A 26,860-nucleotide genomic window follows, 5' to 3' on the forward strand; every position below is an offset into this window, starting at 1 on the left:
ACACGCCCGTCCAGGCCGCTGGACATTTTCTTTGTTCGAGCGGTGTACCACTGGCCTGGCTGATCGATCGTCATCGTGCCCGTGCGGTGCGCTGCGAAAGCTCCACCGATCGTGCTGTGAACGCAAAAGGTTCGTTTCATGCTCGCTCGTTGAAGTCTTCCGTTGCTGTGCGAGTTACCGCCGCCGTTAACCGGGATCGAGCCGCGTTGCTATGGCGATGGGTGACTTTCGTGTGCCAGCTTTCTCTCTCTCTCTCTCGCTCTCTCGATACGGCCGTTTGCTCTCAGTAACGGGGTACACGATCTCGCCGTTTCGAAGACGTTCGGATGTTTTACTGCTGGCTGCTGCCGCCTCGGTGAGTGCCCGCGGTACCCAACCTGTTCGGGCGCCCATTGCAACAGAGCGAGGGCGAACGTGTCCTCGGTTGGGAACGCCGAGATACTGTATTACTCGGTCAGTCGGTCTGGAGGTACGACATCAACATAACGTTTTTTTTCACCAGTGCATAGTTTTTCCTTCCTTTCTTCTTCGTGCTCTTCTAGCGTGCGCCGTTTGTTGTCGTCTTCTTTGTTGGTGTGCAGCCCCCACCGTTGTCTCGCATCCTCGTACCACCACCACTTCCTAACCTCACCCCACTCCCACTCACCCCTTTCATTTCTATTACTCACCCGCTCGTGCTGCTGCTGGTGCTACCAATCATCGTTTATTCACGCGTCTTCCCTATCCGGCGATGAAAAGCACCATCGTGGACGCTAATCTAAGCACACACAGACACACGCGAAATACGGTTGTGCATAGCTGTGCGACACTTGTCGTCTTACTGGGTCACCGCGGCTAAGCCAGTGCCGCTAGTGGCGGTACATTCCTACCAAATTCCGCATGGATTATCACCGACGGCATTGTGGCCCTTGTTGTTGCTGGCAAATCGAGCAAAGAATCGCGTCGCGTCGCAGTGCAAATGAAGAAAACATTTTCGAGAGAATGTGTGACAGCTTTTTCCTGCGGATCTAGTTCGTGCGGTAGTGAAATGTGCGAGTTTGAGTGAGTGATAAAGCCTGGAAGCAAATTGACAAGCAATCAAGACGGATGTGCACCTCCAGCAGCACTGTGAACGGTGTCACTGTGCAATGTGATCTTTATCATGCAAACACGGAGGGAAAAATTAACGAAGTGGAAGGCGCAAACGTGAAACATTGCCATTCTTTTCCAACCCAGCGCTTGCAAGTGGATCATTAAACATCTCCATTTCGGTTGGCGTGAGGTATGGGGTGAAGTTAAGGAGCTAGTAGTGGCTTTTCTCTCTCTCGAGAAAATGAATATTAATACAAATGCGGAACATCGCTGCCATGCTGCTGCATTGTTGGTGCATTGTTAGCGTACGATCGCCAAACCGAGATTGCTCGCTGCGAGTAAAAACAAAGCTCCTGGCGTGCCGTGAATAGAGTTTCTAATACGCGCAGGGTTGAACAAGCGAAAGAGGGAGAGAGAAAGAGAGAAAAAAATTGACCGCTCAAACAGTGATAAATACAAATTAAATCTAGCCAGCAAGAAAAGCAAATAAACGGGCGGCCTCTGAAGAAAGCCTTTTTTGCCGAGACCGGTGAGAATTGGCAATGCGTACCGGCCAGTATCCCAGCCCACGGTCCAAGAAAGTGATCGATGATCCGTTTGGTTTTTCGCGACGGGGAAAAAGTGTGTAATTATCTCTTGCCTTTGTTTTTTTTTGCAGCGTTTGTAGCCGGTTCGAAAAATTGCCGCACAGTTTGACCGTGTGCAAGTGTGTGATTTGTGCGAGTTGCAGGTGTGCCGTCCGCTGTGCGTATGTGTGTGAGTGTGTGTGCATTTTCGAGTGCGTGTGACCGCGAGGCGTAGCAAATTGTGACGCTACCACAGCTTCCTCCCGGTGGCCGATAACGGAACGAAACGAGCAATCACGATGAAGTCATTGGTTCGGTTTTCGTCACTCCCGGAGTGACCGTAAAGAAGCGATCGCGAAAAATCCGCCGCCGGCCGAAATTGTTGGATAGTAGTGGTAGTTGTAGCATTGGCAATTTCTAAGCCCCCAGCGGAAAGGGGGCCCCCAGTGAAGAAGCGAAAAGGAGAAAAAAACCCCGCTCTATGTCTGTGCCAGTGCCCTGTGTCGGTGAGAGTGTGTGTGTGTGAGAGAGTTTGTGAGGATTAACTTGTGACCTTTGCTTTGGACCGAACCGACCAAAAGACCGCCATCCACCGTCGTCTCCGTCATCAACGCACACACCATCGGAAGACAGCTGTTCGCGCGAAAAAGGTAGTTTAATTTATCGCGAGCCTGTGCCCGCCATGTTCCACTTTTCTTTGTGCGGGATGAATAGATGGGACCGCGAAAGGCGCGAATGCGACCTTCCCTCATGCTAAATACGGAACAAGCGCGAACGCACAGGATTTGGACAGCGTATCGCATTGGATTTATTGGTTCATTTGTGCTGCAATTGTTTTCGAAGGAAAGTGTATCCTAGAGCGCGTTTGCTGCGGTGAATGGGAACCAACGCACGCCGTAAAGGGTACCTTCATATATGGTGCTTTGGCGTGGTGGTACAGCGTGCTCATCTCTAAAAACACGAAAAACAATTGAGCGCTTTAATTACACCCCAAAAACTATGCGCGCTCCACGTGACTCGCACAATCGTAGCCAGATTCGATTTCGTTCGAATTCACCCAATCGAAAAATGGGGTAAGGGTAGAAAAGGGAAGGGCGAAGCAGAGAAAGAGTAGGGCTGTGTACCACATGACGGCACCATAAAATGCCGTGTGTAACTGTGAGGCTAGAGACTCACCACCACGTGCACACCACGCGAGAGGGAAACTCTTTTCGTTTTGGCTGTGCTCTTACGCTTAAAACTTCGAAGCTACTAAAAGCAATGAATGGGAGCCAAGGGAGGCAAAGGGGTAGGCGAGACAAAAGGTACGGTAAAGTAGCCTCCGAAAATAAGAGTCGAAGGAGGGAGGGAATTGGAAAAAAGAGCCAATGACCAAAATCAAAACGAAAAATCGTTAGAGAAAAGCGAATCTATCCATCGGCACAATAACTAATACGAAGCGAGCTGATGAGCGAGAGTGACACGGAGGCCGGCCTCACCTGCCAAGGGAGTGCTGGTGGTGGTGGTGGTGGTGCTGAGTAAAACAAATCGAAGAAGCATCAACAATTGCACAATCGAGCAGCAGCAGCAGCAGAAGTGGCGGATGTGTTGCCGCGAGGGGCTCCGTTTTTCGTTCGGTTCGTTATTTGTTCGTTTTTCATTTTCCTTCCCAGCTAACAAAAAGGCACAAAAAATCGTGATTGTTCTGTGTTTGCGCGATTCGTAATGCGCATCTCGTACTCGCGGGGCTTTGATTTTTCATCGGCTAGATTTGTTGTGGTGGTGCTGTTGCTGCTGCTGCTTCAGCGCTTCAAGTTCGCGCATAGAAACAGCCCGCACTGCTAATTCCGAGTACAGTCAGAGAGACGCACTTTTTGGAGGTCGTGTGGTGTGCGATGGCTGCAACTTTTCGGCAGGCCTTGAACGAAGACCTGCTCGTGATCTTCTTTGCCCATTCGGCCACGTGCGGTATCGGAGGAGGAGGAGGGAGCAGACAGATCTTTACAATCGGACGCTCGGAGTTCCTCGATCATCGTTTTGTTAGATTCAATTGGCTTAGGCTCCAGCTGCGTTGCGGCGCTGTGATTCAAAGGTCATCAATTTGTGGGTGAACTCTCGACCGCCCCAGAATTTGGAGCAAAATACGCAGGCGCACATCTCCGGGGCGATCACGCAGTCACGACGATCGTCTCCAAACACATTCCAAGGGGCTTTTGCGTGGCGAGCGAGTGAGCGAAGGAGCGGAAGCGAAGGAGTGGAAGCGAAGGAGTGGAAGTTCAATACTTTAGGGCTCTTTTCCCGCTGAGTGCCTCCGGTCGTCCGGCGTCCTTTCGCAACGCGATGAGCACTTCGGTAATTGCGCAAGCGCACGGTAAAAAGTACAATTAAAGTACGGGCCACTTAGGTGCGTTCGACATTTCTCGACCGAATCGCCCGACCCTTGGGCCGCCGATCGTCCATTTCGTAGGTGTGCGGTAGTACGCAGAGATCACGCTGGTTTTATTTTAGGAAAACGCAAAGGTTTCACCTCGAAATTGCGTCCGTCCATTTGGAAACCGTTCCGAAACCCGAAAACCAAACGCAACACGAGCGCTAGAGGGATTCCCAGGGATCACGAAGGTCGGCTGTGCGTGATCTAGTTTCGATATACAGTTCACCCAGCCGCCAAACGCTGCCAGCTGCTCAGTGTGTGAAAGGGTTTACCTTTCCTAATCAAATCATCTCCAACCAGTATGCGTCGTCCAGTGGTGCATGGCGGTCGTTGTGGAGTGGTGGCGCCGAGTCCACTTGTTCCCACAATGGAAACTGAGACGAAAAACAAATACCCGATGCCATTTATGATAACTGCATCTTGATTGTACGTCGTGCACACACCCGATTGAAGCGCCCGATAGAAAATGGTTCCTCATTTGCCTTCCGCCACCATCGTCACCCGGTGGGGAATGTGTCACCATGCGAGAGGTACAAGCGAATCCAGGAAACCCGTTACCGTACATGCCGATGAGTCTCCAGTGGAATCTGGCTGGCTAAAATAAGATATTAGAGATGCAATTTGTCTATTTTGCACCGGTTCGTTTGAAGCGTACCGGCGTCGGCTGCTAACGATGCATCATCATGCTTCCCCCGCCCGTTCCGTTCCGGTTTAACGGCAACATGCGTTGTTTGCCTCGCGCAAGATTGCAATGTGGAAAACTCATAAACAAAAAAAACACCCCCCCACCCCCTAAAACCACCGTTGCTGGTGCTTTCCTGGAACGAGACAATACAAAACGGCAGTCACGAAGCCACGGGGATACATACCGCTGGCCACTTCCTTCGTGCGGTCTCATCGTTGCACATAACTCAAACTTCTCCTCAGCACCGATGCTTTTCCTTCTTCACATTCCACCCCTCGCTTCTGCGTGGGGAGAGGTGTGCGAGGAGCGAGGATGAGGTCGCATGTGGGAAAGTGTCGGTGTAACATGGCACCCGGGAACTCGGCGCACGCCACCCTCCTACCCCCCTCCCCGTTGAATGATGCCGACGAAGAAATCCATAACCTTGAAAAATTACTTATCACGATAACGATAAGAGGAGTCGTGGAAAATAGTCAATTATTTCGTGTTTACTCTCCCACTGCCACGACGACTGCCCGAGCATACGTGTGTGTGTTTGCCCGTGTTTGCGTGGCTTTCTCATGTCGTGGCTCATTGTGTTTATTGGACGGAAAAGGTGATTGGATTGAATCGTTTGCCGGTATCATTAGGATGGGGCTGTTGCGTTTGTTTGGTTCGTGTTCAACGGTGGCGAGCAAACAAACGAGCTGCAATTGCAGCGCTGCCACGACGAGCTAGGCCCCGTCGGAGGCTAGGCCCTTGGTTGGAAATTGGCTCGTTCCTAGAAACTATCAAGCCCAACCCGTGCAGAGTGTGGGGCGACCTTTACACGTTGGGCCTCGGCGAAACCGACCGTGTTTGCCTGCCTTTTTGTTGCCGTCGCCTCCCTCCTCTTACATGACCCAATTAATTGAGAAGCGCTGAAAGGGGGTAGGATTAATTTCTGCTCTCTTTTGCTTATCAAACCCGACCCTGCTCGGAGAGGGAACAAACGCCTAAAAAGCTCCCCAAACCATCCCTCAACCTTTACACAACAGAGCGACCCCCCCTCCCCCTATCGAAGCCACCCGCGTGGGAACCTATAGCCGCGGTTGGCATTGCAATGGAGCAAACAAAATCAAACAGCCAGCAATCAACGAAACGAGACAAAACCTTGCCAACAAATATCAGTCAGCAAATAAAAATGCGCAACAGCAACGCGTAACAACACACACTGGAAGACAGAGAGAGATGGATAGGGAGGGAAGGAGAGAAGCACGCAACGAGGAGAGACAAAACGGATACGAATAAATAAACCCAGCATTAAGAGGAGAACAAGAAGTGCGCCTCGGGAAAACACAACAACGAACAACCAAAAAATCACACATCAAGTAATCGGAGCACAAGTTTGATCGGATCTGTTTCTCCCTCGGTTTCGTTTCGTTCCCATCCACCCATCCCATTCCCCGGGCCCGTCCCGTCGTCTACTGATTACTTCGACAACGAATCATTTCGTCGGAGATATTTACAGCGCCCATAAAATAAACCTTGATTATGCCTGCGATTGCAAACTTGCGAATATTGTTGTGTATGCGTGTGTGTGTGTGCGTGTGTGGTTAAATTGTTGAGGCTGAGATTGTTTCTTCAGCTGCGGTGCTGCGGTGGCGACGCTATCGCTGTCCAAGGTCCGATGATCGCGCTCCAAGGAACGCGCAAGAAGCTGTGTTTAAGTGAGCCAAAAAAGGGATGGGATGGGAAACATACAGCGGGCGGGGGAGGGGAAAGTATTTCCAAGTTCAACAACATTAAATTGGACTCGATGATGCAAGGCAAACAAAGCATGAACAACAACAAAAAACCAACAAGTGGCCACGGGAAACCAAAACCCCAGAAGCTGACCGCTGGACAAAAGGGAGTGAGACGGCTTAAAGGCTGTTTTCGTAATAAGCTTCATCGATTCTGTCCACAGTGCGTCCAAAGCTTCGGCCCCGGAGATGATCAGGTCCGTCAGTCAAAGGGAGAATACAGAACACTCAATCATACATACAAACGCACAGCCACAAAGAGAAAAACAGAAGAGCTGCAACTAAACTAGGACAGCGTGAAAAGTGAAACACATTTGCAAATGGCATCATTTCCATGACGAGCGTTCACACAATTGATCATATAATTATTGCTGATGGCGGAATAAATATACATTAATCCGCAGGCCCCGCAATTTGCACTCGCACAAACGCGGCGGATGGAAAACGCGCGACCGTGCGCGTGTCCTCCGCTCTTGAGGCGATCTGAAAAATGTTTGTCTTTATTGCCGCGAGGAAGCGTTCCTTTTGTGGAGAGCAGCGTGTTGTTTTTTCCCTTTCTACCGTAAACAAAACAAAATTCATATACCATCCCCCCCACTTGACCACTCACAGACAGACGCACACAGATACACACGCCGAGCGCTACAAAAACCCTAGTAGCAGTGCCGGCGTGAGGTCGCGTGTCTCTTCAACCGTTAAAAATGAATGTTAATGAGGCTTTTATTTGACTTTAAATTTCTTCTTTCTTTTGTGCCGCGCATCACGTCCACGGTGAGATCCCCATCGTCGCCACCGGTCGGACCGGGCGGGGGGATATGCATTGGGAGGGACACACCGGACAGAAGAGATAGAAAACGGTGATCTATGGTGAGATGTAATTTAGTGATAATTACTACGTATTTAACGCTACCGTGCCCGGTGTGCGACCTCTGCTCCGCTTCGACCTGTGTCTGGAGGAATGTCTCTTTGCGATCGTTGCGACGTCTTCGTTCGCTTTCTGCAGCCCAAAGGGGAAGCAAGATGTTTGTCTTAGGAACTTACTCATCGCCACTCCGTTTGAGATTGACCATTTCACTTCACCACCGCTGCATTCGTAATGATCTTTTGATCGTAAAATCACAATAAACTGGTGGGATGAGTGGGATTGCTGCACCTGCTTCACCACTCGTGCAAGCGCAATAGCGGAAACATAATAGAGCGAAGCAAAGGGCCAACGTTTTACTACTTTTAAATAGCCAATCCGAGCATCCGTGTCGGATTTTCTATTGGCAATCGTGTCGTTAAACTGCCAAAACATAAGCTGCATTAATTGCAACTTCCCGCAGCTCAAATAGTTAAAAATTCATATCGTAAATAGTTTTAGGAAACAAAACGGTGGTTTTGAATTATTGTTGGATTAAGGCAACAAACATCAAAACTTTACGTCCGCCAGCCAGCAGTTTATGTTTTGTGTCGAACGACAGTAAAGAAAATGTATGCTTCACGGCATGAGGAACGAGGGGGTTCGTGTTTTACGGTGGCATTCAAGTTCTTTATGTCAGCTTTACAGTAATCGCCCGCGCATTACACCACATTTGTCGGACAGATTTGATGGCGATTCGCTCTAATGGCAAGCAGTGCATTGCGCATTGAGACAACCCCCGGGAGGGAAAAGCAATGGATACGCGTGGCGCGTTGTTCGAGCGTTTGATGGGATGATTTGCTGATCGGCATTTTGTTAATTAATCTTTGTAATTCATTTGCAGATAACGTGATTGGAGCCCACCCGTAACACCCGGGCGCGCATGCAGCGAGCGAGCGGAAGGGAAGAGCGGCAAGGTAAGCCACCGGCATCCTCCAGCGCGACTCTACAAGCGCGCTCGCTAATAACAGGATTTCTTCAATTACTATGCAAATTTACTGATTTTTGTATGTCACGCGAAACTCAACGAGCGCAGACGGCCGTGCGCCGTGTGGTCCGTCTGCCAGGGCACGGCTCCAAAGGAGGGGAAAGGAATGGAGGGTGATTATTTCACTCCGAAGCTGCGATTATTTGTTTTAGGTGGAAATAATTGGAATTCACTCGTCCGCCACGCGCTCCAGCCTGTTTGTGTGTGTGCTCTTGTTTTTTTTTCACTCTCTCTCCAACCCCTCCACGTCATGGTGTTGTGTGCTGATAGATTCGGTGATGGCTCAATCGGAAGCGTCTACACAGACGTGGAGACGGGGCGGTGTGCGGCTTGAAGGGCGCATATTTTCGTTGCCGCTGCGCTCTTTCTCATGTCAGACAACGCGGGCATATGTTGTTAATCGCGCATAATCAACTTGCAAATCGAGCTAAGTTTATGATCGCGAGCGCGCGGGCACCCCGCGATCAGTCAGCGGATCGCACCCCTCCCCGTATCGCACTACCGCTGCTGCGTACTACAAATTGGTGAAATTGTTATAATTTGTTATTACAATTAATTAGTGGTTTGCAAGCGGGGCAGCGTTCGAGGCGTTGGGGCGAAGGGGGAATTATGCGCTCATGCAGGGGGCGCTGCGTCGGGACTGGCTCGTCGCGCTGGTCTGGCATGTCTGAAATTGGCACCCTCCGTGTGGCTGCTCTCCCGCATTGCAGCCCTTTTTCGTTTGCAAGCCGGACGTGTCCGCGGCGTTGTAATGCACCGTGTGCTTGTAATGCCGTAATAACAAACTGGAGCATGTTTGATCGCTCCCCGGCCTCGGTGTCTGTGTGTCGGTGCAGACACCCGTGTACCCCGGTTGTTGCGATCGGTCCCGGTGCATTGCTGTGAGCGCGTTTGAAGCGTAACCTTTGCCATTTGGAAGCGATCGAGAAGGTGTGCAATTTGTAGCCCACCTTTACCGGAATCACTTGCCCGCCTGCGATGGGCTTGTGGTTGGGCACGGTATTCAGTTACAAACACGTAGCGATTTGCTTAAATGCTTTTGTACTTCTATTCAGCTTTAACTAGCCCAAAAGGTGTGATATTAATATTGCTTTCCATTCAAGTTAGAAAACTACTTCTCGGTCATCCACAACACGGATTTAGATTGCCTGATTTGTCTGCCAGCGGGCGGATGAGCCATTTCGTTCGCTAATAAAGCTACAACATTTTAATTCCCCTCGAAAGATCGCGACCTGTATTTTTTCAGAATTGGACGAACATAGGGACAGGGCAACAAGAGACAAGAAGAAGCGAGCGTTGCTTAATTTGTGCTTCTGCATACAAAGCTCCCCGACGCAGATGAGATGGCCGTAAGTGGGGAAGGTGGCAGGGCTGGCTGAAAACTCCGGGGTCCGGGAAGAAATACACTCAGCACGGGACGCACCCGCAGGAAGCAAGCAAGCACGGGGAACAGAAGCGCTGAGAGAATAGAAACGTGCAGCTACGGCTCTAATCTAGTAAATGGGCAGTAAAATCTACGTTTATAGCACGAAAGCACCTAGCGACGAGTCTGCTGGTCTGCCTTTGTTCTTCTCGTGCGCTGCTGTGAGTGTATGCCTTACCACCGCTTCTGATCGCTTGGACGCTCGGGCGAAGATGTTGGAAGAGTGAAAAGTGGTGTCGCTATGACGCGCGGCCAACTGTACAAAACGGAACGGACAGCACTTGCAACAACCCGTTGGGCTAGTTCTCTTTGAGGAGGGGTTTGGGTTTTTTGCTGTTTCGAACTGACCGAAGAGGGTAAAGCATTAAAGCGAAGAAACCATTAACGGGTGGTGTACGCGGCACATGCTCTTGAATGCATTTCCTGCTCCGAGCTGGAGGTTCTGGCGGATGATGTGCGACACAAACGGCAGCAGGGAACGAGCAGTTCCATCTCGCGCCATGATCGATCGTTCAAATGGGTACTGTGTGTGGGGTATGGGTGGAGCTTTGGCAGCGGACCACGGCATGAAACTAATGCATATAATCGGTTAAACGACTGTGTTGACATTTTATTAATTTCTTCCCTGTAGCGAGCCGCTTCCCTTTGCGAGAGCAGGGTTTAGTAGGGCAAAATGGTACATGCTGTTTGTGGGACTTCCAGCCAAAGGTGCAAAACGGAAGCAAACAGCGTTTATGATACTTGCGTTCAGAGGCTTGGTTTTGTTTCGAGTCTTACCTATTTAAGAATGCATTACGGGGAGGGGAAATTCTCCCCAAGAGAGCGATCTAGCAACTTCATTCGAGATTAATATTTTATACACGATAATCCAATTTCCATCCCATCATTACCGCTGCTGCATTCGTTGGTTCGTTGTGCTGGCCGAACGAACGAAGATCATGCCGCAGCCAAGTGGCGTTTTGCGCCGGAAATTACGTGAATGAAATAACTAGCCTCGACAGTGCGCACACCTACTCATTTCATACATCCCTGCCCCATGCCGGCTCGCTCCTGACGAGCGAACGACTCAGGACTCAAGGGTAAGCTTCCCTCTTTTGAGGCTGCAGCTAAGGCTACTTTGTCCATTGCCGCCCTCCATTGACCAGTGCGCAGTGGTGGTTGCCGCAGCACAGAAAAAAAAGAAACTAAATCAAAATCGAGGCTCGTGAGCTAAGCTGGGTCAATTGGCATGTACGAGCAGGGATCTGCACGGATTTGTACACCCAACCCCTTTGCGCGCGCGCGCTCGCTCGCTTTGGTGAGTGAATTCGTTTATTCGTTCTCCTTTAAGTCGCTCACACCGTGCCGCTGCGCTGGTAGCGTGCGCACCGCGGTGAGATGATTTCAATTTTCGTTCATTAGTCAAGCGACGAACCTTGCGCATTTACACAAACGAACTGCAAACCGACACAACAGAGCCTGCGGGGCTGTTTTGACGGTTCGTGGCCGTCGCGGCCCTTTTGCGACTAGGCAAAGGCAGCTCCGCACGCCAACAGATATGCTTCTATGAGTGATGACACTCGTGTTTAGACCGCGCACTGGTGCCATGTCGGTAAACGGGGAGCTCGCCCCACGTACGTGGGTCGGCCTGCGTCATGCTCAGGCGCGCAAAAGGGGGCGATGGGAATGCATGCTCGCGCTAAACGTAGACCCCGGTGACAGTACAATCACGAAGGCATTCAACACTTTTGACAGCGAGCAAAAGAATATGTCGCCTTACCCCTTTCGCACCCAGTGTCAGAGAGCGAGCGAGCACGTGTGTGTGTGTGTTATGCGGTTCGATGTCGGCTGGGACGGCCAGCTCTAACGATCTACGCTTATTGAGCTGACAGTCTTCCCAGTCCTTCTCTCGGTCCTTCCTGGCTTCGAGGTGGCTCTTGTAAACGATAGCTACTTCGCCGAGAGCACCAGCTTGTCCTGGTTGCCGGTTTGAAGACTTCCTGCACACTCAAAAAAAAACACAACCTTAGACACACCTGGGTTCTTCAGTGGGGCAAATGTGGCGGAGAGCCTCCAGATTCCGATGATTCATCGTGGTTCAATTTAGCGAATGGTCGTGATTTTGAAAGAAACTTTATCTCAAACCGCAACCGAAATCCCTTCAGCAAACACACACACACCACCAACCCCTACGACACTCTCGCGCGCTGTAGTGGCCAGTGCCTTTTGTAGTGGCAGCATGAGGTGGCGAATTCGTTTTTTGCTGTTGTTGTTATTATTATTCGGTCCGCAGGCCCTCGTCAGCGAACCCTGCCCTTGGGTTTGGGTGCGGCTGTGGATGCGCGTCGCCCGACCCGAACACAACCCTAGCTGCCACGGGGAGCGTGTAATTGAAAATCTCATCCGGTCACGCCAAAGAGGCCAAGTGCGCCAAACCCTCGGTCGTGGCCGTCGTCGTTAGCGTTAAGTCACGGCAGCCCATTTTGGTGGCTTATCTCGACGTTTCAATCGATCATTGGCATTGTGCGAAAGTTGTGAAGAGTGCAAAACATTGTGACGAACTTCGGACATGCCGCACCGGATGGGTCTATATTTATGTTTATTTATTTCTTCTTTCGCGAGATCTTCCCCCAAGATTCTGCTACGATGGAGGACGGAGAGGAAGCATTAGACACGAGCGTGGTTGTCGCTTTTGAACAGGTCAATCACTGTTGCTGGCGGAAGGGCATGGCTTTCTTTACGTCCTTTATGCACGTAACATCACGATTTCATCCTGAAACATTTGTATGTCTTCATGTGTTGAGGGGGCCATGCTGTGGCCCATTTCATCCAAGAAGCGAATGATGAACAATATATAGTGCCTCGAGCACCAGTCACAACAGTCCAATAACTCCACAAAACATCAAACAAAACACGGCTGAAGCATTGCGTAATGGGTGTAAATGAAAATTAAACACGCAAATTACACAACGCGCGTATGATTCCACCAGAACGCCTGCGGAACCGGCAGGAAATCAAACACGCGAACCGTACGGCGGGGCGTATGTTTACTCACACCTTTCTGCTACCAGGTTCGGGGGTCGGTTTACGGTTGCAATCGCGTACGTCACGTTTAATCGCGATCCGCGTTTGTTGGTGACACGCGGATCGTAAAGTAGAATGACCAAATGGGATAATCAACATTATTAGCCAATTATCCGTTCTACGGCCGGGTGGCGGTGGGCCGGATTGGTGCACAAGATGTCGAGCAAGTTTCGCTCTCGTTTGTCACCTAGCGGGCGTTTGATCGAACGACAAGACGGGGTAGGGTTGTTATCGCCCCTGCAGCACTACCAGTGCCTGTACCTGGCCTGGTACCAACGACGGGTCGCGGCCGAGAGTTATTACCGTCAACGCAATCGACCCGGGCGGCTGTGTAGCATCCGGTGCGCACGGTCGGCTTTACGCAACACACACACACACGCGTACGTACAAAAGACACGCAAAGGGTGGGAAGGTAAAATCTCGCCAGAAAAGAAACCACCGGCCTCGCGTTACTTTGTAGTCCAGTACGCCCGGGCACATCGGAATGTTCCTACAGCGTCGGCCCCCCAAACGAATGTCCCGCAAATGGAGCTCGACGCGAGCGACGCAAACGTGACGCAAACCCCCTTTTTCCGCCTCCCGCTGCAAAGCGTTGCCCGTTCCTTAGCGCATATCGCGTGTGGGCATCATTATCAGATAAAAAATGAGACCCACATTTCAAACGCTTCGGCCATCGATCTCTCACGGATCGACCTTTTACAAAATTTCCCACTCCCCTCGGTGTGTGTGTGTGTGTCAATTGCGCCCTCCCGCGGCGCTGGTGATGATGATCCTTTTTGGCTGAAATAGATCACACCATACATCACCGCACCGTTTTGGCGGTGCACGCTCTGCCTGGACGGATCCTGGACCCCGCGGACGATGGGGCCGACGAGCGTCATTAGCGAAATCCCACCGCAAGCGCGCTGGGGCAAAATAGAGAGACTCATTTATCCCGCTCAGACCCCCGAAGGCAACCTGCGATTGTTGATGAACGGTCATGATGAAACAATTTGCCAAACTGCTTCGGCAATTCCTCCAGCAAAACGCCATCGCCAGCCAAACGGGACGGATTGCCCTGAGCTCCAGTTTCCATTGCGCGCCAATTGTGTGCGCGATCCTCCGGTGCCGGTTGCGCAATGCGGGCCAATTTCCGACACAAGAAAAGCGTACTGTCACCGTGCGCCGTGAGGACCTCTTTCGTATCTCCCCCTTCGTCCCTTTCCTGCTAGGAGTTTCCTTTCGATGGTTCTCTTCCATGCCGCGAGCATGCAAATGACACATTCTAGACGAGCAGCTTGTGACGGGACTTTTACTTTTACCGCAACAGCGCCACGCGATCATCGCAACGACGGGCTGATGAATGATCATCTCGTTTGACCTATTTGTTGGGTTGTGTTTTTGTGTGTGAGTTTGTGCTGCTCGCATACCCGCCGGTCCCGTGGTGGTGATGGTAGTTTCGCTTGCTTTATGGTCTCGTTTTTGTTTCGACTTTCTAGCTTTTGTTTCGTGTGCCATTTTTTGCCCTCTCTCGTTTGTTGTTCCTTAATGTTCTTGGTTACAATCGGTTGGGGTGTTTTTTGTGTGTGTGTGGTTCTTATGGTTAGGTTCAAATAGGCTCAATCTTTTGGAGCCCCGAGGGTGTCTGGCCTTTGGTTCACACAAAAAGAAAAAAAAATACATATTTCGAGAGCACCTAATTACGCCCGAAGTGATGTGGTCGGCTAAAGGGTCGAGTAACGCCTGAGACGATTGATGAGAAATGCTGCCTGAAACCGTACACCCCGCGTTCATTTCAATAATTGCTATTTTATGTTTTAAAATCATATCAAACGCTATCATATCTGCAAACGTTTCGAAAGGAAATTATGTTGCCTTGTTGGACCGTTGTTTGCTCTTCATTCATTCTACCTCCCCGTTACAGCAACGGCAACTGGAGCAACGGCAGCAAATGTGTGGCAAACGCCGGTTCTGGTTCTGATAACTGGGTCATAATACATAACACTTTCCTTCCTTTGGATCGAGGTCCGCGGCCCCGCAGGCTAACCAACAGGTGGGAAAAAGTTGACGAACGGGCCAGTGTCTAAGTGCACTTGCTGCTCTCACTTTCCAATCGCACTATAGACAAACACACACACACACACACACGCGTACGGACCCACGTTAGCCGGTGCACACACGATCGCAACCCCGATCAAACACACATACACACACACACACTAACATTGCATAATCCAAAACGGGTTAATTGCGCATAAATTAAAGGCACAGGGGTGAAAGAAAAAAAACAACAGCGATCAACACACACACAAAGGAAAGATCGCATGCAGAACCCTTCAAAGCCCTGCGTGGTCCTGTCGGATTCCATCGTGGCTGCAGGGGTTGTACGTAGTGTGTTTGTGTGTATAAAAGTGTGTTATCACGTCACCTGCATACAGGGGCGGCGAAGGTTTGTCGTCACCGATCGATCGCCCGATCGATCGGGCGGAGTCCGGGTGACGAGGTTCGCGATTTACGATTACGGGGCGTTAGGCGTAGAAAAAACGAAGAAATAATAAAACAGACAACGAAACCGGATCAGCGGCAAGATTTGCATCACTAACGCTGGAGGTATCGTGGCGGCTGGGGGATGCAAGCGGTAAGGGCTAACAAGTCGATCGATTAATGCATCGTTACGGTGACAATAGAGAGTCAGCCAACCAGCCTGCCGGGACGCGGTGGTGGTGGTGGTGGTGGAGGTAGCGACGGCAGTGTTGAGGTGACTTGCCGAGGACCCTCTATCGTGGGCTTTTGACGGCACTGATTAAACACAATTTCTTTCGCAAACGACGACTACAACCACGGCGACGACGACGACGACGAACCTTTTCTGGGGGCCTCTCATTAAGTGGTTAAGATATTTCATCACATCACACCGTCGAAACACAGACCGCCGCTCAAGACACCGCCATGCCGTGCTGGATGGTGTAATTGGACGGGTTAATGAAAATGAACGATAAAATTGGTAATATCGCCGGCACGGTGAGGTTAATTTTGGTGCAAGTGTGTGAGTGTGTGTTTTCTTTGCCTCACTGCATCAAACCTCCGCGAACGAGCAACCTTGATGTCATTTTCCGCACCAAGTCACACTTACGATGTTTGTTCAATGTTCTGCCAAAACACTCGATGCACCAGCACGCCGTACCGTTGGGTTGTCCGGGCTCCGAGGGAAACCCCCCACTCGATCGCTAAAGTGTGCTCGATCCGCCAACTGCTCAATTCCCGCAGCACCGTACCGGAAGGAGCGGAGGACAGCAGAGGCTCGCAAAAAACGGCCTAATGCCCAGCGAAAGTGATTAAAGGCGTCACGATGAAGCACACTTTGGACGCCTCGAAGTCACCGGAGTCAAGTCAGGCGCTGGTTGTGTTTGCTCGCAAACGGTCGTTGCAAACGTCGACGTCGTACCAATCGCACGGACCTGAGGAGAACGGCGACAGCAACGGACGGACCAGCGGCAGCAGCTCAAGTATTGGCCGGGCTAGGGGAAGATTGATGCCAAACCACTTGCGGTCGTCGTAGATAAGCTCTTTTCTCTTGCTGCCCACTCTTGCTCTGCGCTCTTCCCCGTTGCGATCTCTAATCGCGCTGCTCTAATCTCCCGTTTGACAGGTTTCGATGGTCGATCGACGAGCAGATCAGTCACCGTGCAAGGCAAGTGTCGCACACTCGCCACCAAACTACCGCCGGCTGGACCAGACACACACACACACACACTCACAACCACAAACAAACTAAGCCAAACCAACGACAAAAAACGCTCTATCTTGCGTCTGTGTTGGCGGTACATACCCGGCACTAGGCTCGCACTCGATTGTTTAGATACGAATCCGCAGAGGACGGAACAAACAAAAGTACAAGAAGCAAGTAGGGAGGAAAAAAAGCCCAAGACACAAACAATTCCTCCCCCTTTGCGCAGTCCTCAGGGGAGAGAAATTCCGTGCCCGTGTGTTCCGTATCTTATGCAAACATTTGTCATATGGCTTCCAGCGAAAACGTAAGGCGCAAAGTCAGGGGGGGAGTTCAGGCGAAATGAGTGAAAATTGCACTACTCACTACTCCCGCTGCCATCCATCTACCATTCCACACCCGTGACAGTCAGTTTGATGACAGCACAGTCATCTCTAATTGCATCTCGCAGCAAGCTTTCCAGTAGAAACACACAACACTCACACACTTACAAGCCAACTCCACTCCTCTGCGCCCTTTTTATAAGTGATCGCTACGCTGAAGCGCTGGAGAGATTGAGTCGCTGTTCGCATTCTCCAGTACCGCGCTCCACTGTTCTTGTCGCTAATTTTCGATGTCGATAGATCACTATCTACACAAACACAAACATACACACACAGCCATAGAAACGCTAACACTCATCGTCAGCGTAGAAGATGACGGTGGGCCATGCGAACCTTAACCAGTCGAGGGACTCTAACAACAAAAAACTAGATACATTACAGTGGAGCGGCCCTGGGAGAGGGAAACTACCGTTAGTTGTGCGTCCTTGAATTTCCTTCTCCGGTTTAGGCCTGCTAGACTGTAGCTGTCACCGTGAATGTGTGTGTGTGTGTTGGCCAAGCGAGAGTGCGCGGGAGGTGTGCGGACAATTATCATACCATTTAGACGTGTTTTATTCGCAATCATTTACCGTAAAGCTGCGCGTATTAACGGCACGCCCGAAGGTATCGGCCATCTCCTACGCCACGCCGCCCTGGGAACAACGACGGCGACGACGACGACGACGCGGTGTATTCTGGCATTTAATCTGACGTTGGTGCTGACGACTTGCGCCGAGCCTGACGTTGACTGATTGCCGCAGCTTAGCGGTTGTTGGTGAGCGCTGGAGCCGTATGGTTTTCTTGGCCCGCTGTGGGAAGTCATGCAAGGAGATATTTGCTAACAAAATCTTCATAATTTCTTCCCCTAACTTACGTTTAGTTCGTACAATGTGAAACAGCTTGCAGACGGATATAACCTCCTCACCCAACAAACTAGCAACCGGTTCGATAGGCCGTGCCGTTGTTCCGTGCCGCTCCCCAGCACGGTAACCCCCGACACGAGCCTTATGCTTGATAGTTTTTTGTTGTATCGCAGTCATTTTACTACTAAACCGGGCGGTTGGTACGTGCATTCGACGGCGGATCACGCTTCGCGATCATCTCGATGTCGCATGGAATGTCGCAAATGTCGTGGCATGAGGTACAACACTGCGCTTGATCTGAATATTCATGAGTGTAAGGAGACTTGGTGTGCTGATATGTATGCTGGGGGGAAGGGATCGTATGGGAGCGCAGATCTAAACACACACACTTGCACAGATGCAAGCATCCCGGCACTACACGACCCGCTAGGGTCTGGATACTGAGGATACTGCGGACTTGATTGACACAGCCACAAGGCAACAGTGATAGAGCGATAAAAAAAAGTTGGGCGAAATCAGTGGAGCAGAGTGTGACAGCTACGGCAACGCAAAAAAGGCGAAGGAAAAAATACTTTGCTATAAATTAATAATCGATATTATGTAATTATAGGGCCCAACACGGGCTAGGCTTGGTACTCGCGACATGCCGTTTGCCAGCAGGCTTCGTGGGCCCCTTGACAAGCCTTTATTATTATTGCGCCTTACACACTACACCTCAACGACCCTATTTATTCGCGGATTCTAGCGCGGATCGGTGTGCGAGGGGCCGGAGGAATAGCAATATAATGCGGCCACACATACTTGTAACGGTCCTGCCATCCGGTTTGGAGGCATCCGTGTTTCAAATCCACACACACACAAAAAAAGAGCGACCGACGTCAAATCCGCGTCTGTCAAAAATCGGTGATGACGATCGAGTAACTTCATCGGAGGTGGAATAAAGCGGAGAAAACAAAACCCACAGGAAGGTGGATTTAAGGCCCACTAGGATCAGCTATCGGGAGCATAAGAGGTAGAGAAATAACGGGAGAGAGAGAAAAGGAGAGAGAGAGCAGAAGAAAGAAAGAGAGTGGGAATTAGAAAAGCTCCCTCGATCCCTCTGCCACACTCCCGAGATCCGGTATCGATAATTTACAAGTGTTTGTAAGGGTAAATATTATTGAAGTCGTGACTTGATATTCCGCTACCACCGTGCGGACGATCTGAACCGCAAAGCAGGCAAGTAAACAACGGAGCAACCAACCGACCAGCAGCACCCGCCTGCCCCAGCAAACGGCCACAACACACACACACACACACACACACACAAGAAACATTGACTTTTCTTCGGTCATTGTGGGCTCTCTTTACGCGGGCTGCGGTCTCGAGCTGTCAGTGGGTTCGTTTTCATTCAACGTCTTCTAAGACAACAACATCCTGCTCGCCGTTCCGATGCGGGAGTTCGGGCACGGGCCCTGCTGGCCTTTGCATGCGGCCGACATTAGATTGGATTTTATCAGATTAAATCAGTTATGTTTGTGGCTTGCACCAGATACTTCTTTATGTGGCAACGGATGATTTGTTGTGTCTGCCGCGCTGCGTCTTATCGGGAGCGCAAGCGTTCGCATGCTATGACACAGCCATTTGCTACCCAATAGGTCAAAGCAATAAGGTTCTCATTAATTTAATATTAAATTGGATTTCTTTGTACGCTTCGGTGTACGCCAGTGCAGCATAAAACCCCAAATTCAATCCAGCCGTCCGGCGTGGGGCGCTTGTGGGCTGGAACACGCCGTATTGATACGTCAAGCGAAGCGTTCCATCGTCACCATGTCCACGGTCCACAGCCTGCTGGGCGAATCATTATTTTCCCCATCGGACCGTACTGTTGTTGCACGACTTCAATCTCAAAGGAAATTGAACCGGTTAGTGGCCCGGCCCCGGTAATTAGACCAAATTTTGTTCAAACCGCTCCGCTTCCCTCGCCTGCGCCCAAACCGATGGCGTGTAGCAGAGGAGGGGACATGCAATCGACCGGGTTGAAGTGTGACTCTCGGACGAAGGAGGAGAGCTTTTGTTTTGGTTGCGTTTTACGCCACCTCGCTTTCGTGGAGAAAGTCATCGACTGGTAATGGCTAGAATCACACTACCAGCAGCATTAGTTTCACTTTTTCCCCATTTGAGGCTCTTGTTTCTTTTTACTTCTTCCTTTTTCGGGGGTTTCAAGTCAGACACACACACGCATTCCTTCCGCGGTTGCGTTGATCCTTTGTTCCCGTTCCACGAAACCGGTACATTTGACGAACAGCGAGTTGACGAAAAGTGAAAAAGTCAATTAGGCGTACGAACGGGTAGGGGAAATAGAGGGAGAGAGAGAGAGATAAAGAGAGTAGCCACAAATTATGTCACTCTCAGAAGCGTCGATCAAACGTCGCGACGCTGCGATCGAACGCGCCCGATCGCCTGGTGTGCGTGCATTAGCCCGAAACGGAACGCATGGACCACGCCACGCTGAGCGGTCGTATCTAGTCCAAGTCTCACCCGCGACCCACCCGACGAAGTGAAGAACGGAGCAGGAGCAGTGGGATGGAATTTCCTTTCTTACGTACGCCTCACAACCGTGTCAGATGCTATCGACGTGAGCTGACCCCATCTGGTGCAAAAGACAATGTGGCAACTGTGCGCGGCGGCGTCCAGCTCGTGGGAAAACGGGAGAGTGGCATCAAATCACCGAGTCCGAATCGGGGTTTTCGGCATTTCTGGCGCCCCGGCCCTTTGGCTCGAGTGTGCGAATCAATTGTAACGAATATGCTAATTACCGTCGGGACGGAAATAAACACCATATAAATATGACCCGACGGCGCGGGAAACTATCAGCCCCTACGTTTTGTCGACACGGGTTCGTCGCTTGCTTGCTTCGTAGCCCACGAAGTCGAACGTTGCGCCGGAGCACAGTGTTCTTTGGAGCCGGTTTCGTTCGCTCGCACAACAGGAAACCGATTTGCTGGAGGCAGTTATTAGAAAAAGAAAAATCTAAACCATCTCCGCCAGCGCCAGAGTCTCCCATCCCCCCCCCATTCCTCTACTCTGTTTCTAGATGCCCCCGGCGAGATAGAGCAGCGCAAGGGCACCGTCGCTCCAACGGTCCACGGCGCAGGAAGGTATTAGCTCTTGCCGATATGATTTATGCTGCTAATCAGAAGCGGGTCAAGTAGTTATTTAGTAGCCTGGCCGGGCAACGAGTACCAATTAATTTCCACCGCCTCTTTAATCCGGTGACCTTTGTCTGCGGGTCCACCGAGCGTCCACGTGTGGCGCTTGAGCCGAAGGCTCTACCAGTAGTGGTAGCAGCAACAGCAGCAGAGTTGCTATCGGAGCACCCGCGACCCAGAAGCTCCTGCCAGTCAGTCGGCCGGCGCACTGCGATCGACGCTTCTGGACGTCTTCGGGCCGCGCACGACATCTCTAGCCGGGCGACGCGCGGCAGTCCGTACGCGAGCGATGGTAATAGTTAAATAACCTCTTCTGACCCAAGCATCTGAAAATTATTGCCTTCATGCACCGGCAAAAAAAAATGGGCAGCCCGCGCAGTTTTATGAAGCCCCCTTTTTTGATTTATTTCCCTTGAACTTCGGAAGCTGCGCGGCTCCGTGGTGGCGTGGCGGCGAAAGCAAACGGCACCACTGAGCCACGCTGCCACGGTCTAAAGACAAGGTTACGGGCAGCGACGACCAAGACGCTCAGGCCGCAGCTCCGTGGGGGAGTGGTTCAAATGCTCAAAGGCAGAGGAGGACGATCCACCAGTGCCGGTGCCGGTGGACGGGTGAAACAAACGGTGGCGGAAATAAATTCACCGCACGGGTAATAAAGTGTTATTAAAAGCAATTACAGTGCTGAGTGGAATCTCTCAAGGCTGCTAAAAATGGACCACTTTTGGCGCTGTGTTTGCTGATGGCGTCCGAGAACTTTTGACGGACGAGAGCGTTCTGGAGGTAGGTGAAATGGTGCTCGGCGCTTCATGACAGACAATTTGGAAGCCATTTCTACGGGGTCATTATGTCAAGTGTGCTTAAGCTGTTGGAGCCCCCTTTGGATAAGCGTTTAATAAACGATGCGTTTCGGCGGAATGATCGGCAAAAGTGGTTAAGTAAGAAGCTGCGTAATATAATATAAGTTTGCTGTAAATTGATTTTGAACAGCATTGATTGAATGCACCTTAAAAGAGATCTTAGAAGAAGAAAAAACTTCCACCACAGTATTAATTAAAGGTCTCCACCGATGACAACCCCGGCCTGCTGTGAGCTTATTCGATTATCCAAGCATTAACGGTGTCACTTTTTCCTCGAGGGCTCAACCTCCGCTATCTGTCCGTCAGGCCGTTGTTGCGTGCCAGGCTTGTCAGTTTCCTTTTGGAAATTATAAAAAAAAAAACCGTCCCAAAAACAGGTTTTAGCACCGTGCGGCCGCAGCTAACGCCACCGTCGTTAGATTTGACCGGCATCGCCTGCGGTAATTTTCATTTCGTTCGATTTCGAAATTCCTTCCTGCAGCCAAACAACCTTCCCCCCATGCAACGGGCTCCATCGCAATGTTGGTGGAGTTTTATTCAAAATCTCCGTCACCCCAAACAAATTGCTCCAGGGTAGGAGGGAGAGAAGAGAAAAAAAAATAGCGATGATGGATTTCTCCGCCCGGGATACGTTTCTTTACCCGTGGAAAGAAATTTCGGGTTCGCCGCCTGCAAGAGTCTTTCAATTTCAAGAGTTCGTTTGTTTTGGTTTTCTGCTTCTTGGGCGCTGGACCATTTTTTTTCTCTTTCTCTATGGCTCGATCAGATTGCTCTGCCTACGACGTGATTTGTGCGGGCAGAGAGCAGCCACCAAACACACCTTTCGTCCTCCCCCACCCCGCAGTGTTTTTCGTCGGAAGGATGGCATAAATCATACCGTCTTCCTGCGGGACGGAAAGCTATAAATAGTTCACAGGCTAGTCCGTACCACCGGATGGCTGATCTTGAGCGACAATGTTTGGCTAAAGCAGTAAAGCAGTCGGCGGTAAAATAAAAATAAAAAAGCGAGATATAAGCCAACTGACAGACGGGGACGTGGACTGTTTTAAAACATACATTTTAGTGCGCGCGCTTTGTTTCGTGCAGTGGCATGATGGATCGGTCGAAACCGGACGGGCACGCGGGAAAGCAAAACGGTCATCAAAAATCGATTAAAATCCGAGTAATCAAAGCTGACAGCGCATACGAATGCCGAAGCGCGTTGCATTCTTCTCGCACGTTCAGCGCAACGTGTCTGTTGTTCCTGGCTGACCGAAGGACCTCGCCAACTCCATCCATAACGCAAACATGTTTGCTCAAAAAATCGCACCAGCATCCTGCAGCTTCCGCAAAGGATGCGACTGATGATGATTTCCATCCTCGTACAGCTGCAGGGCTCGTGATGCGAGCGAGCTCGTCCCGAAACCGTGTCGTGCGGCCTTGACAGAAGACGTCTCATTTTTCATCAAGCCCGCAGGCACCTCGCGCAGTTCGCGCCGTCTTTGAAGGCCGCGGCGCAAAACACGGCGTTCTTCGTCGAACGCGCAAAGGATCAAAGGTACCGGGAAAGCCGTCCGCGTTGCAAGTTTCGAGCGGCGAAATACCATTTGTCATGTCACGCAAGCACACGTACAGGCACGCAGTTCAAAGGGCCCCAGTGGAAGGGAAGCACAGCAGAAACAAAACAAAAAAAAAAAAAACCGCTGGGCGCCGGTTTTCCCGATGCAACAGATTAATCTCTTAATTAAAATTGAGTCAATCGGCCATCGATCGTCACCATTACATGGCGAGTCGGTGGAAAGTTCGTTCATCATGCGGGTTCATCATCGACGGCGCAAGAATGAAGGCAAAATGGTGGTAACGGAGTTTTTTTGGTTCGATGTAGCAGTTCTTTCTCTTTACCGCAGAAGAAAACCCTCATTCTGTTTCTGTCTCGTTTTCTCGCTCTGTATCTGCTGGGTGCGTCAGCGATCGATCAGTTGAAGGCGGTTCGATGCGATAAAATTAATAATTGCTACAACCATTACGCCATTAAGGGCGACACGGTTTCCAATGAAGGGATGTACAAAAGGGCGCTGCTGATGGACGGGCCAGGGCGTGTGGTTGTGTGTGCGTGCAAAGTAAGTAATTAATTTTTAATTAAATGTTAACCGATCGTTGTTGTAGAAAGAACTGTTTTTTAGCTTATTTTGAAACATTATTGCTTCCTTATACCGTTCGAGAGGATTCCGCTCTATAGTCTATAACTACCGATGCATTGGTTTCTAATTCAAAACAAATCGTTACCCACCCACACAGCAGCAGTGCTAATCGCCCTTCGCACATTCCACCAGCGGAGAGTTTAACGTATCCAATGACATAAAACCACCGCTAAAGCGCCACCAGCGCCGCGTAACGTTCAAAGTCAAGTTCAAGCGTACTGCAATTCGGTAGCCCTTTTGCCTTTGCCTTGTCAAGTTCAGCGCATTCAGGCGAATAATGGCAATAAAACAGGGCGAGGGAGGGGAAACCGTTTCGCACCCGCAACGTCTAGCAAATCCAATCGAAAAGACGAAGAAACGTTCGCCACCAGCAGGGCCAAGCGGAATCTATCCGAGGAAGGGAAGGTAGGGAGGGGGTTTGAGAACAAATTTGACGCCCGTATTCGATACCCTTTCGCCCTTCCCGCCGTTAACGTAAAAGCGAAACACCGACCCGACGCGGACCACCACCTGTCAGTCAGTGCCCGGTGGTGGTTAAGTGATCGCGAAATGGTTTCCAACGAAGCGAAGACAAAAAAGTGAGCGGCCAGCTGGTCGATCGAACGAAGCCGGAGTGAAATAAATACCCTACTGGCTGCCCTGACCGATAATGCAAAAACTACCCCAGCGTGCCCGACAGACTAAGGCGTGATTTATCGGAGGCGTCACATTCGTGGCATTTGCGGAGGTGGAAAAACGGCCCCATTCCTGCCAACAAGAGGGAATTTAGCAAAGAGTTGTTTTTTTTCTTGCTGGCTTAGAAAACCACAGCCTCCCCGTGGAACGTGGCTGTGCGCGCGGCAGCAAATGGGAAGAAAATCGTACACCCAGAAGCCGAGACTGATTAGTACGTGTCCTCGGGGCGACATGGCAGCACGGGTGCACTGGGAACAACAATGGGAGAGAGCGAGACGGAGGAAATCGCATTATTGGAGAAGGGATAATTTCACGTTCAAGGGCAAAGCAGTAACGCGCCAATTCCGCTCGCATACCGATCAGGAGTACTGCAGTAGATCGACTCGAGCGAAAAGAAGGGTAAGAATAAAAATGCCACTCACACACCCCCTAGGAGGGTTGGCGGGAATTCCACTCCCTTTCGACTGGGATCGATTTAATCGGAAGAGACGACGAACCTCCGCGTGGGTGGACGGAATAACGACACCAAAGCGCGATCTTCTTCGCCGTCGTTCTTGAGCATAGGACCCGGAAGCGGTCGACGAACGCGGCGAAGAAACATGCCTCCTCCTCACAGCCAGGCTCCAGAGACGCTGTGCTGTGTCTTAAGCTTAAGCCCCTCGAGCGACAAATGGATGCCATTTCCACTCCCCACTTAAACCTCGCCGACTGGCCCGGGCTGGGAAGGAAGATTAATTATAATTGCATAATTAAATGATTTATGATTGCCCTAACGATGGCATGAGACGGGCGCTCTATGCTGTCGCCCACACTGGTCGAGATTACTCGGGCCCGACGACGGCGCAAACCGAGTGCCGCTGCACAGGTGGGTGGGGAACAGTTCTGAGCTGCTGTGCAACATGATAAGCGAGATTAAGATTAACCCAACCCCGGCTAACAAATGCGGACAGATCGACGAAACAAAAAAACGGAGGATGCCTTTTTGCGCAGGTTAGTCGTACCGCGTTAGCCACGGGAACAGAAATCGTGACCGCAGCGATTGATATGACAGATTCTGCCCCCGAGGGGCGAGCTGACGCGGCTACCAACAACGCCGGTGCTACTACGTCAACCGAACGGCAGCGGCAGCAAACCCGATCACCGGGGTAATCGTGAGAAAGAAGTAGCCTTGAACCATTATAAAATCGTTCGCGACCGCCAATCCCCTGCCGGAGCGGGACCGCAACGGCTGGCGTTCTTTATTGGATCTATTATTGCTATCAATGGCGAAGCGAGCTTCTGTTTGTATTTGAGGCCAAACACTGTTGTTTGCTTCAGTGGATCATGATGATGATGATGATGATGATGATGATGGTGAGGATGGTTGGAAAGTTGCGAGCGAAAGAGAAAATATGTATATTTTCATATTTAAAACAAGCCCTGCCCGTGACTGTCCCGTGCACAAACGACTCAATTATTCTGGTCTGGTTTGTCCTATGCATTCCAGCGAGGGGAGGGGAAACAGTGCGCTTCCTCGCTGTATCGAGCGTCAATTAGCGCATGATTCCTATCGCGTTCCTTTTCGCACTAGCCTTCCTTGAGTCGCGGGCAACATGTTGGGGCTTTAGCAACGGCCCAAGGGCGCCAACAACTCGACATGCCCAGCGTCCTGTTGCTGGGCGTAAGGTCTCCCAATCAGCCAGCGCGGACTCATGTCGGGATGTTTTCTACAAACCGAGAGCCAGAGCTCGTTCCAACACGGACATGTTTTTTTTTTTAAATAAAAACAACGATTTTTGCCATCATTTGCGACGAAAAGATGTCACAGGAACGATGTTTTTCTTTTTACTTGTGCTGCCTCGTTTTCCAGAAGGTTCGTCGCTTGTTTGCTGGTTGATGTTGTTTGTCAAAAAAAAAGCCAGTAACACGGTATGATCACTGTGTGACGCAGAAAGAAAGGAGGGAAAAAGGTGGGCATGGCTACCTGTTGCATTTCGTGCATAAATTATGCACTCATGTTTCACACAAACATACACAGACACGTACTGCATAGGCCCATCTACAAATGCATCCCTTCCCGGGAACGATCTTGCGATCGTTTCCTCGATTGTACGCCCGGTGAAGGAAGAGCAGCAGAACATCGTCGATCGTTCAGCCTGTACAACTTCACTTGAAAC

At 50.7% G+C, this 26,860-nt stretch overlaps 1 protein-coding gene across 3 annotated transcripts in view; it reads left to right on the top strand.

The window, feature by feature from the left end:
* The first annotated feature begins 463 nt into the window (after positions 1 to 463).
* Positions 464 to 26,860, top strand: part of LOC120895226 (transcription factor Sp1-like) — a 102,305-nt gene continuing 75,908 nt past the window's right edge. For 2 of the 3 annotated variants that reach the window (XM_040298373.1, XM_040298375.1), the window contains exons 1-3: positions 464 to 573; positions 1,730 to 2,287; positions 8,241 to 8,313. The gene's annotated coding sequence lies outside the window, so the exon portion shown is untranslated. Of the gene's footprint in view, positions 574 to 600; positions 1,042 to 1,729; positions 2,288 to 8,240; positions 8,314 to 26,860 lie in introns of those variants that run through there. The other variant, XM_040298374.1, reaches the window with a different exon arrangement.

This window comes from Anopheles arabiensis, chromosome 2 (genome assembly GCF_016920715.1).
Source record: "Anopheles arabiensis isolate DONGOLA chromosome 2, AaraD3, whole genome shotgun sequence".
In the NCBI taxonomy this organism is placed as follows: Eukaryota; Metazoa; Arthropoda; class Insecta; order Diptera; family Culicidae; genus Anopheles; species Anopheles arabiensis.